This window comes from Lepisosteus platostomus, chromosome 24 (genome assembly GCF_059453375.1).
Source record: "Lepisosteus platostomus isolate fLepPlt1 chromosome 24, fLepPlt1.hap1, whole genome shotgun sequence".
In the NCBI taxonomy this organism is placed as follows: Eukaryota; Metazoa; Chordata; class Actinopteri; order Semionotiformes; family Lepisosteidae; genus Lepisosteus; species Lepisosteus platostomus.
In genome coordinates, this window is record NC_142634.1 from 4,698,820 (window position 1) to 4,711,663 (window position 12,844).

Sequence of the window (12,844 nt, forward strand, 5' to 3'; positions counted from 1 at the left end):
GTCACTATACTGGGGAATTAGGACCCACATGGACCGCAGGGTGAGCGCCTCCTGCTGGCCCCACTAACACCTCTTCCAGCAGCAGCTTTAGTTTTTCCCAGGAGTCTCCCATCCAGGTACTGACCAGGCTCACCCTGCTGGGCTCCAGTGGGCTGCCAGCTGTGAGTTGCAGGGTGATATGACTGCCATGGCTGTTCATTCAGGGCTCGTGACGTGAGCTCTGAGGCTCGCTTCTGTCAACGTCCGGAGTTTGGTGGTAAGGACTTGTGTTAAGGGCAGAATTAATTCAGTGGTCAGGCAGTTTTAGGCTTTCATTTAGAACGTTTCGTTTCCAGTTTCTACGTCTTATTTCTCATTTTAACAGTGGAACAAAAGACGAAGTACGATCCAAGGCAGTGGTTAAAACAACTACGGATGCAAAAAAATAAAAGAGTGCAGAGTATTAGTTTCAAGATCAAGCCATTCTATACCCACACACCGTCTTCATAGTCACTCATTAATATTATAATACGATTTAGCTGCCTTATTAAGCGAGCCTCACAATGCAGCCTCATTATCACTATATAAATGTAAATTTGCTCACTCTGTCATTCACTCTCCGTAATTTACTCCATTATGCCTGTCAGAGGATTGCTATAACCAATTTATCACAGGCCATATGCCATATTTGTCCTGGCCCCAAAGTTTAATTTGTTTATCTTTCTTGCCTCAAAGTGTTGGAATGTGGCCGATCCAGATCTGTTGGCCTCAGGGTATGAAGTCAGGAGGCTCGTGCTCTCGTCACCTCGCCCAGCAGCGATCCGAAAGGAGGCACGGCCCTCGACTGCAGACAGTAGCTGCAACTCAGCCCCCATCACCACCTCAGGAAGAGTTGTAATAATAATAATAATAATAATAATAATAATAATAATAATTGCTTACATTTATATAGCGCTTTTCTGGACACCCCACCCAAAGCGCTTTACAGGTAATGGGGCTCCCATCCACCACCACCAATGTGCAGCCCCACCTGGATGATGCGCCAGTCCTCTCCCCACACACCAGCTCTCAGTGGGGAGGAGAGCAGAGTAATGAAGCCAGTTCATAGAGGGGGATTATTAGGAGGCCATGATTGGTAAGGGCCAATGGGAAATTTGGCCAGGACGCCGGGGTAAAACCCCTACACTTTTTCGAGAAATGCCCTGGGATTTTTAATGACCATAGAGAGTCAGGACCTCGGTTTTACGTCTCATCCGAAGGACGGCGCATGTTTACAGTATAGTGTCCCCGTCACTATACTGGGGCATTAGGACCCACACAGACCGCAGGTTGAGCACCCCCTGCTGGCCCCACTAACACCTCTTCCAGCAGCAACCTTAGTTTTTCCCAGGAGGTCTCCCATCCAGGTACTGACCAGGCTCACACCTGCTGAGCTTCAGTGGGCTGCCAGCTGTGAGTTGCAGGGTGATATGGCTGTGATATGGTTATCAATTAATCAATTAATTAATCAATCCATCAATCAATCAAGGTTTATTTAACAATGCACTGAACAGTACAGCATACAGCAGTGTCGGCAATGAAATGCGTTGTCCGCGAGCTCGTTAAGAGAGATGTTATTGATGAGTACTCTTAGAGCCACCTGCATTTATTTTATAGAGCTCCTGTCGTGACACCATCGTCTCAAGGCGCTGTGCGACCAAACAGTCAGACAAAAGAGATGCGAACGAGAACAGCAGGTGAAAGAGAAGAAGAGGCTGGAGCTGGAAAGAGGGTTTGAAGGCAGGATCTGGAAGTGCTGACAGACTGGCAAGGTCTGACCAGCACGGCTAAGGGGGTCTCTCCCAGGGCGTGAAGCCTGGCACCGGGACCCCGGAGAGGGCCGGGGTCCGAAGATCGCGCAGAGCGAACAAGCCTGCAGGGAGCGGACGGCTCGCTGCTGCAGACAGGAGCTCAACCCTTCCAGCCCCTCGAAGGTGAGCAGCAGCCCTCCTGAATTTCCGTTTCGAGACCGTACACAAGGCAAGCTGGGAAAATACTGTAAAGGTGCTGGAATTAGTTTTTTTTAAAAAGCCATTTAAAAAGAAAAAGTTGTCGGCCAAATGATGAGTCCTGACGCGAAGAAAAGAAACTTCTGGATGGGAAGCAAGTCCAAAACTGTGGCGTGATAGTAAACAGGACAATAAAAATGTAACGTTTCTGCTCAGGGGATGGAGGGTGTTGTGTCCAACAAAGCAGACACAATCCGGGTGTGTATGAAGCAGGAATGACCTTTATTACGTGTACATACGGGAGCAAAAGCCGATGAAGTACTGACTCAACTCCTTGATACAAAAGGACACTTTTTATACAAAATCACAAACAGAAAACCCACCCAGAACAGTTCCAGTACAACTCCATGCCATATATAGTGTTAAGCCAAGGCTGCTAGCCTTGGTACGTGAGAAACTGTAAGAATATTCTTGGGTCGCTTTAATTATTGTTTAAGCAGACATTATGACCTTCTAGATTTTGTTAATCATGGCTTAAGCAGATATCAGGCACTCTCAGTTCTGGTCTGGCTGCCCGAAGCCAGCTCTGCCCTTCACGTTCCAGGCGCTGAGCCAGCTCACACTTAAGCTGCAGTTAGTCATTTTCCATTATTCTGGAAGGAGCGTTCGTAAAATGATGTTAGTAAATTATTCACACAGTAAAACCAAACTAGTGAAAGAAGGGAAATAAACGTTTGATCCCTCAAAGGGCCTTAAACCTGTCCTCCTCACCTCTTTAACCGCTAAACTGCATTTGAAAACCAGGTAAAGGAGATTTTGGGCCTCCAAAACATGATGGTGCTTAAATACCTGCAGAAAGCAATGAGGATATAAATGCCTATGTAGCAGAAAAAAAATGTCCCTTAATTTATATAGCGCTTTTAAGAGCTCTCATAATGTTTTGAACATCCGGCCCCAGTAATCGTCTTTACTTGACCTAAAGGACAGACATGAATCACACATTAACCGAGGAAAGAGCCGCCTTCCTCTGGCTCCGTGTGGCACCTGCAAGTGCATCTGGCTCGGGTCCCTCCTTTAATCCATCCCCGCATGCACAGGAACAATTACTCTGGATTTCTGCCGTTCATGCAAAAAAGGAGTGAGAGATCAGAATCAGCACTGTATTCTGTGTGAGCACAGCACAGAATTCTCACACACGAATCCCTTACAGCCCACAGGCCCTCACTGATGTGCCTTCCAAACTCTTCGCGTATTCGAAATGCTCAGCCCCCCTCCCCCCTGTTTTTGCCACTTTCAAGTAACAGGCTCTTTTTTGATGTCTAAATAACAGCAGCTGGTCCCACGCGGATAGAATAATACATCTATCAGCCCAACTGCAGTAGAAGGCCGGCTCCCTTGGGCGCACCAGGGACTGCCTCATTTGCACAAGTCCTAGGAAACGCAGGCGAAGGACTTGAAGGAAACCCGCAAAAAATAAAAGACAAGAAAGGATAAGTGCCGGAGCCTGAGCCTCACTCCCGTTCTCAAGGTTACATCACTGACAAATTGGAGCTGAAAGGAACACCCGAAAAAAAAAAAGAGAAAGAATTTGCGTCAGGAGAAACAAGAAGCAGTCGGTATAAATTGTGAAGTGCTCCATGTACCCAAGCAGAGCGCCACTCAATAAATTTCCAGGATATGAAACCCGCTCCCCTTTCTGTGAGAATATTGCCTTTTCTCACGTGCTCGGGAGGTTATTAAACAGCAGTCTGTGCAGCTGGAGATCATTACACACCACTGACTTGGGGAAAACGCGGCACACTTATGCATCAGCAACTTAAAAAGTTAATGTCTGAAAAGAAAGCGAAAACGAAATTGGCTCCAAGTCGTTTCCAAATCATTTTCATGTGCAACTGTGGCATCCCGCTTTAAATAAAGGGATCCTGATGTAGTGAGTAAGCCAGTCTGGTATGAGGACGATACCAAATCAGGGGCACGAGTAAACACCAATGGGAGCTGTAAAGAAAATTCAAACTCCAAGACTGGGCAAACACCTGGCAGCTGACACTTAACACAGAAGAGTGCAGAGAGTAACTTGCAGAGAGCAAGAAACAAACTAGAAATAGAAAACTGGAAACACTGAATATGCTATTAATAAGAAAGACTTAGGTGTTTATGCTGACACATCATTTATATCTTTTAGAGGCTGTGGGGAAGCAGTAACAATCTCAAACATAATAGTATGATATACCGTTAAAACTGCAGAGCTGGTGTAAACTAAAACAGAGAAGACAGAATTCATACCGCCGTCATAATTATAATCCAACAGATAAACTGAAAGGGAAGAATAAGCCACACTGGCAATTAACCCGTTAAATATTTGTGAGTGCACTTACTGTAGCAAAAGGCCTCTCACAATTGCTTAATTCAAATGACTGTCCCTTAACTCCCAGAATAAAGGGTGATATTGCTAGTTGGAATCTGCTCCTTCTTTCAAAAGGACCTAGAGTAGAGGCCATTAAAATGAATGTGCTGCCAAGGTTGCTGTTTCCTGTATGCTGTTCTTGATCCGTTCCAGTATAACAATTTCTACAGAACGTTTTAATGGGTTAATCTCAAGGTTTATTTGGAATTGAAGGAAAGAAACACGAATTAGACTGAAGACGATTCATTTGGAACCAGCAGGGGGCGCTCACCCTGTGGTCCATGTGGGTCCTGATGCCCCAGTATAGTGACGGGGACACTGTACTGTAAACAGGCGCCGTCCTTTGGATGAGACGTAAAACCGAGGTCCTGACTCTCTTTGGTCATCAAAAATCCCAGGGCGTTTCTTGAAAAAAGTAGGGGTGTTACCCCGTCATCCTGGCCAAATTTCCCATTGGCCCTTACCAATCATGGACTACTAATAATCCCCATCTATGAATTGGCTTCATTACTCTGCTCTCCTCCCCACTGATAACTGGTGTGTGGTGAGGGTTCAGGCACACTATGGCTGCCGTCGCATCATCCAGGTGGGGCTGCACATTGGTGGTGGTGGAGGGGATCCCCATTACCTGTAAAGCGCTTTGAGTGGAGTGTCCAGAAAAGTGCTATATAAGTGTAAGCAATTATTATTATTATAAATTATTATTTACAGTAGCTATTGTAAGAAGGAGTGTCGTCTGGCTCACCCTGCCTAGAGATGTATCACCAAGCTGCACAGCTCAGGGCGCTTGTATGTTGGGGTGACCCAACTTCTCATGCAAATTGCAAGGAGATGGAATCCATGATTATAGACAAGCTTCCAATACAAACAGTCCTGGGAGATAAACGCTGGGCAAAAAGTATATGCGAAATGACAATAACCTAGATAGGTATACCAATCAAGATATTGTTTAAGGCTATAAAAACTTACAACTTAAGACATGGATGACCAGAGGAATTACAGCGATAAGCACCAAGATGAAGTAAGGTCACTTGAAAACATCTGAAGTAATTTCATACCAATAAGATTGAGAAAAACAAGATTTCTTTAGATACATTCAAATCGTTCCGGCAGAGCAGTATTAGATAGGCCCGCTTTCTAAAGCTTTGGTTTGGATTTCGTTAATGACCAGTGTGAAAAGACCTGCTCTTGTGTAAGAAAACAAGGCCTACAGTATTTCCATACTGAATATTAAGAAACCATGCATACAGTATTTTACAGCTGTGGAAAAACATCAAGGCTAAACTACAGCTTCGTACCTTCATCAGGTCTGGATGGGTAGCTGTGGTACTTTGCGACAGAAACGTACAAACATCAGGTGGCGTCCGCAGACCCTGTCCGCAGAACCCCAGGCGCGCCACTCACTGAGGCGAAGCGCCCTACTGTGAAGGGAAAGACTCCACATAATTAAATGTCAAGGACCCCATTTCAAAACCTCCTGATCTGCATACTCAATTAATTCAAATTACGTAGGGTCAAACTCCATTTATTTTATCAGCTGTACAAATGACTGTACAAAGCTGTACAAATGAAAACCAGGCCCCTCGTTTCCCCCAGCGCACACCGGGTGCCGGTTTTGTGTTTGACCAAAACACAGAAGGGCAGAGGGATTTAACAAACCGTGTTTGAAGCAACCCCGCCTGTATATTGTCAATGGCATTCCTCAGAGCGCCCGATGGAGGAACTTAAGCAACAGGAATGATCCACTGGGTGCCCTTGTGCGCCCCCCGCAGGCAGGGTGTGGGAGCACTGCGTCCCCGAGCAGGCGAGGGTCAGCTTGCGCTCCGGGGGACGAGACGCGGCGCCGTGTCTAATTCCCAAACCCCTGACGCGGGAGTTTTCAGAGGCAGAAATTTTGCTGCAGGTTTTTAAACTGCCAAGCCGCAAATCCTTCAAGCAGATATCTAGATTGCAGGGGTGCAGGAGGCAGGATTAATGTGCCCCTGTCAGCCGAGGGAAGATGATAAAGTAGACAGAAAGAAAAACTTCACTCTGAAGGAAACTGTCCCTCGCCGGACTTTCATTACTGTCAACCACTCGTCACAGGAAGCAATATTTTTTTCTGAATTATACATATTAGTTGAGACAGCAATTCCCTCACAGAGTGCTAGGGTGACAGGGGACACGGCACGCTCAAACTGAAAGATAAGAATAACAGGAAAAGAACTTTCAGAATTTAAAGGCCAGAGTCCCCTCCTTACTCCTACACCTCGCTTTCGCAAAAGTGCTTTAAATTTAAAGCAACAACATCGGCCCCCTATTAATAAAGCCGCTGGGCCCTGTACATGTCACAGGGAAACAAATACAGCTTGCGTGGATGATTGATCCGTGGCTGGTGTTTCAAGTTTCCTGCTTTTGCACAGACTGTACTGACAGAAGCAGAAGGGACGCGCACTCACCATTCAAGACTTCGAGCTCCTCTCGGTCAAGGGAAGTTGAAAAAAGGGGAGTCACGATTATAGTCCCTCCTCCTTAAGGGTGCTCCAGCCCTTTCACTTCAGACTTAATTCTGTGCTCCTGACCCCTGTTCCCAGCCCACCTTAAAAGCCAGGCGCTGACGTTCATCCTGGCTCTGCATCTGGTTTCCGCACCGTGCGAGTTCGGGACCTGGAAGCGCCTGGTGGTGCCCATTCCCTGTCTGCCGGTTCCGACCCGGTTCCTGTTTTAATTCCTTTTTGGATGGATCACCTGGTTATGGACTTTCTTGCGTTTTTGGATTCCCTCTCTGGATTACTTTTGGATTGTTTGCCTCGGCCACACCTCCCCCGTGCACCAGCGCACTTTGGACACGCCCCCCCGTTTTCGTATTCCCTGTATTCCTGCATGACTTTTTCCTAGTGTTTCCCACTTCTTCGGATGGTGTCATCCGCATAGGGTCCGGAAAGAACAGTCCGTTACAGGGGAGGCCGTGAAGGTGGAAAGTCTGTTCTCTGCTGCTATCCTGAACTGGTGAAACACAGAGCAAAGGCACTCCGATGTGCTCCTCCGTCTGTTTTAATCTCAACATGCCCCACCCGAGTCCCAAAGGCCATGAAACACAATTTCCTCCATCCCCTGGAACACCTCCAGGCTTCAGGAGTAGAGGTGTTTGCTTTCCTATCAGAAATACGGATCGAGCTCTCGGAGACTTTTCGAACTCGCCGTGGGCTAAAAGTAAGTCATTGTATGGTGCGTCAGGGGTCATAGCTTCTCATCCACAAGCAAGAGTCCAACACAACTGTCACCAGCCCAGTGACCAGCTTGGCCCAAAAGAAAAGAAACTCCCACACAGCAGTCTTCAAATGCAAACAAAACTGGATTTACTGCCAAAAAAATAGGGATAACAAAAAGAAAGGTTCACAGGAGTTCTCTCCACACCTTTCCTCCAAGGCACCCTCTCCATACTGAGCTCTCCCAGTCCCTTTTATAGCCCCTCCTCTTCTCAGGACCATCCTCTTAAAGGGACTCACGTTTTCTTAACAGAGATGGGCAGCTTGATCAAAATAAAGTATTCAACCTTCCAAATTTTAACAGTCAGTCATGCAACCGTGATATATTCGCTTAAACAAAACACCTAACCTTACATCGGTTATTTATAGATAGCTCACCAGTCACCTTTCCCTTTCGAGATCATTTGTGTGATACTACAAACAGGAAAGGTGACGGGTGGCCATCTTGATCAACACAATACAATACAATACAATACAATACAATACTCCAAATGGGGAAAACACTGCAGTGCTTTTAGGGAAACAACAAAAAGGGCAAGTATCATTCACGCCTCATTCGTATCACATACACTCTCTCAAACATACCAGAAGGATAGGGGGAAGTATTGGAGTATTTAACATTCAGAAAGAAAAAAATAACAAGCAGTCTGTCACAACGACCCACCCTGAGACTGTCCTGCTAAAGGAAAACAGCATCAGGGAAACCACATCTGCAGCACCTGCAGAGTTACAGTATGTGTAGAGCCGGCTCGCATGTGGTTTGAGAGGTAAATTCCCTTCATACTGCTCAAAACAAACTAGTTCAAGGACATTGGACAAATATTCAATCTAAAAATAAAGAGAAGAATTATAACCAGCTGACTTCTTCACCTACAACAATTCGGGTTGTGTGTTTCAGGGCTGGCAGCTCTAATTGGACATGTCTTTGTGTAGGAAACAAGTCCTCGCATGTGGAGAAGCTACGGGAGATGACACTCCAAATGAATTTCTCCAATTTGAAATTTAATGACTGAGATTCTGAAAAGCCTATGAGAAGATCACAGAGAAACACTGCGTGTTATTTCGACCTGGAAATATAATGGCGACAGCACCCCATAACTCAGTAGTCATGGGAAGAGAGTGAAACCTAAAGCTTAGACTAGTACACTTCCTGTTAATCAGTCAAAACACGGGCTCCACGTTTCCTAATCACACCTTTGACTCCCCAACAGAAAGTGTGAATTAGTCACAGGCAAACGCAATACCCTGTTGGATTTTAGCACCTCATTACCATCACCGTCTTTAATTTACATTCCCCGCTCCTCTCAACTTAATTCAAAAGGAACAAACTCACAATGCAGCAACCACAATTCAAGCCGTATAATTCATGCCGTGTGGCTTCCTGGTTTTAAAAGGAGCATTCACTGTGAACACAAATGACTGATAGCTTTTGTTTCATAGAGAGGAGAATCACAGATTTTTGAGATGGGTTTTTTCTTCACAGATCTAAAGCAGAAAAAACCTGCGCAGGTGCTCACACGGTTTAATAACACCACACATAATCTTCGATCCACGCCAGGCGTGTTACCAAACAATCAGAGGTCTGTAGAGAACACACAGAACTCTCCCGAAGAGCAGAGAATGAACTCTCATGGAGGCTCTGAGCAGAGGGTCGACGTAGATTACAGATGCACTCTTAGAAGCAGCTTGCGAACGTTTAAGCTAAAGCCATTATATTTCAGCGCGTATAGTATTCCAGTCCAGTCCTGTGCTAATAGAACACCCTTCATGCACATCACAGGGTGAGATATTCCATTAAAATGGAAATCCGGTAGCTCAGTACAATATGCGGTCAACTCCAAGACCAAAAATCAACTCTCGAGTCTGGATCAAAATAGAGAGGCTATCTCTGCCTCCCTGCCAAGACGGTAGAGTAGAGACCAGAGGGGTGCCTTCACCGCGACTGAAATCTCTGGATTCCTGCAGGTGATGTGATGGTATAGCCAAGTAACCAGACTGAATTCATGAATAATTCACTAATGTCTCATTCTTCCCATGTGGTATGGGGGTAGTAGTCACAAGACGCCAGTCCATCGCAGGGCAAGTGCAAGCCAATCACACATGGGGACAATTTGGAGGCCACAGTAAAGGCGGAGGGGGGAAATTTGGCCCGGACACCAGGATAACTCCCTACTCTTATCGAGAAATACCCGGGGATCTTTAATGACCACTGAGAGTCAGGACCTCAGTTTAAAGTCTCATCCGAAGGACGGCGCCCACTACAGTATAGTGTCCCCACCATTAGGATCCACACAGACTGCAGGGTGGGCGCCCCCCCACTGGTCCCACTAACACCTCTTCCAGGAGCAACCATAGCTTCCCAAGAGTCTCCCATCCAGGTACTGACCAGGCTCAGCCCTGCTGAGCTTCAGTGGGTTGCCTGTGGAGAGCTGCAGGGTGATATGGCTGAGCTACAGCATAAACAACATTGATGACTTCCATCATCTCAAACCCTTTTTTTTTGCAGAGTGCGCGCACTGCAGATAATCACTGAGGCATCTAGTTAGCCGCAATTTATAAAGTCTGCAGTAGCTCCACCATTGCTGAGGTGTGCAGCTCTCTGATTCACAGGGAGATCCTGACAATCGTGTGCTGTACAGGTTTACCTGCACTTGAGAAGCCAAGGCAATTGCAAATGTCAATAGGCGGCGCCAAGAACATTTAAGAGCTGTCAAGATTAGAATCCATATTGATATAACATTAAGTTAAGATTTAAACAAGTGGGATCTGAACTGTTTATTTTTTTTTACCAATTCTTTAAAGATCTGTTTCATTCTACCTTTGCACTGGAGATCCCAGTGATGGAAATAAGTGCTTGAAACCAAATAGCTAATACAGCCCTCATGCGTTTTTTAAACAGTTTCAGCCTCTATTATATTAGCTTATCATTTCGAGGTCTTTGACTTCTCTGTTTCATTGCCATGGTAACTAGACATCAATGAGAGATAACTGCGCTGGAGAGCAGACACCCACCTCTGATTCATACTGATTATTATGCATTACTGGGCCCATGATTTATTTATTTTTTCACAGCTCCGTGCAGGAGACCACGTCGTTGAATACCTAGACTGTGGCAAAGGTCAGTGACTCAGCTGTCAAAGCAGAGAGAGCTATTTCGAAGACCCTCCCTCTGAAAATACACACCCCCTTTTTTGTTCCAAGTCACCATAAGCCAGACACAGAAAAGCCAGAGCTATCAACCAGTAGAGGAATCCACAAACAAAAGAAAAAGTTTGGTTCAGACAACAGTAGGGGGCATTTCTCAAAGGAAACTAAGAAAACAGGCTGTGCTTAGTTTCTTCTTGGGCCTCAGTTTCTGTGGAGTGATGTGAGCAGTTGCAAAGATGTCCTTTTCATTGGTCTAGTGGAAGCAAGTCTTTGTGGCTTCCAAATTCCGCTGTCTCTGAATGGATCTCAGCACTAATTAAGACTGGCACATCAGCCTGTGATTACTTTAAAAATGTGCCCGGCTCCTCATTAGAAAAACACAACTGTTGATGTTCCTTCTTGCCCGTGTCCCTGACCCGTAATCAACTAACATCCACACTGGAGCTGTGCTTAATTATCACACTGACCTTTCTGCGTTTAATTTTCACGGCACTAAGATTAATAATGGGGAAGCCAAATAAGAATGCTGGGTGCCGTGACAGAGATTAACTGTTTGCTACTCTAATAGAGCAGCATGCTGTGTGCGGGCCCGCATTCTTCCATGTGGACAAAATTCTGGACAGTAGGGCATGATATCATAAAAGGTTAGGGAAGGGGAAAAGTTAAGATCACTTTATTAGCCCCATACAATTTCGTGCCCCAGCTCGCTCTCCATGAGACACAGAGACAGGGAGAAACACTTGGGGTCAGAGCGCAGGGTCAGCCATTTATACAGCGCCCCTGGAGCAGTTGGGGTTAAGGGCCTTGCTCAGGAGCCCCAAGGAGTAGGATTCCCCTGCTGGCCACAGGATTTGAACCGGCAACCTTCTAGCCACAGGCGCAGATCCTGAGTCAGTGTGTCTGCGTAGTAATTATCACCTTTGAATTCCCAAAAGAGATCAATATATAGAATATGAAACTTCAACATTGATCCTTGTAGGGCAGAATCTTTATTTGTATGCGCACTTGTTTTTTCATTTTATTGTCCAGGCTGCCACGTATTCTGAGTAAGAGGACAGCGAGGATCATTAACACACAGTCTGTGCTGGAGTAACAGTTGCGCTGCACTCAAGTGCTTCTGTGGCCTCTTGCCCTGAGGCAGCCGTCGATAGTTATGTTTTCTGATACTGTTTGGTCTAAACTGTGTCCCTGAACTTACACGCACTGGTGAATACAAAATGGCTCGCTGAAAATGGGAAAACTTGCTTCCTTCGTGTGGAGCGCCAAGTGCAAAACGCTCAACTGATTGCATAATTGACTCCACAAAACAAAAAATCTAATTCTTTCATCACACAGAATGTGCGGAGGAGATCCACGTGGATACCTGTCACACTGTCACACTCAGCTACACACAGAAAAGCACTTCACACAAAAAGTTAGTGATCCACAGTGACAACTTTTAAAGGAATAGCCTTCTCTAAATTTAATGATAAATCCTTTTTCCTGTTTTCAACGATCAATGCTGTATAAACATAATAGTAAATTATTAATCAATTCTCACTCTTTATAAAATTCATATAGCATGTTTTGGCAGGTTTTCTATAATGCTCTAACCCATTATCCAAATCCACTGTTCCAGCATTTCATGTCCACCTGTGCGTGCTAGTCCCACATGTTGGCAGATACGCTAATCACAGATTTGATCTTCCTCCTAAACACCCAATAATTGTTTATAAAGCGCCGCTGAAACAGATCCATAATGTCAAGTGTTATCAAAGAGGCGGGCCCCAAGCCCTTTCGGAACTATTAAATAAACAGCTCGTGAGTAATAACCAAGGCTGGGCGTGTGAATTCTCAGCACCGTGCCACTCTGAAGGTTTTAGGAGCTCGTCGTTAATAGCCGAGTTTCTGTGTCAATATGTGGGCACTACGGACGACGGGGAATCCAACACTTTTAATTATGCATGCAATAAAGCAGAAATGAGCCCAGGCAAACAAACAGATTCTCACTCGCACTGCGTAGCCTGACAACCCGGAGACAGCCCGGACAGCTCCTTCCATGGAGTAGCGGGCCGGTGTGCTGGTGCTCCCCGCGTGGA

The 12,844-nt window shown here is 45.7% G+C and overlaps 1 long non-coding RNA gene across 2 annotated transcripts; it reads right to left on the reverse strand.

Moving 5' to 3' along the window:
- Nucleotides 1–158: 158 nt before the first annotated feature.
- On the reverse strand, nucleotides 159–8,209 carry LOC148641413 (uncharacterized). Of its 2 annotated transcripts, none has more exons than XR_015929836.1 (3): nucleotides 6,810–8,209; nucleotides 5,670–5,792; nucleotides 159–860 (listed from the first exon to the last, which is right to left on the reverse strand). It is a non-coding gene; the product is annotated as an uncharacterized LOC148641413 (long non-coding RNA). The 2 variants fall into 2 exon arrangements; XR_015929835.1 differs by lacking the exon at nucleotides 159–860 and adding an exon at nucleotides 1,495–3,083.
- Nucleotides 8,210–12,844: the final 4,635 nt, after the last annotated feature.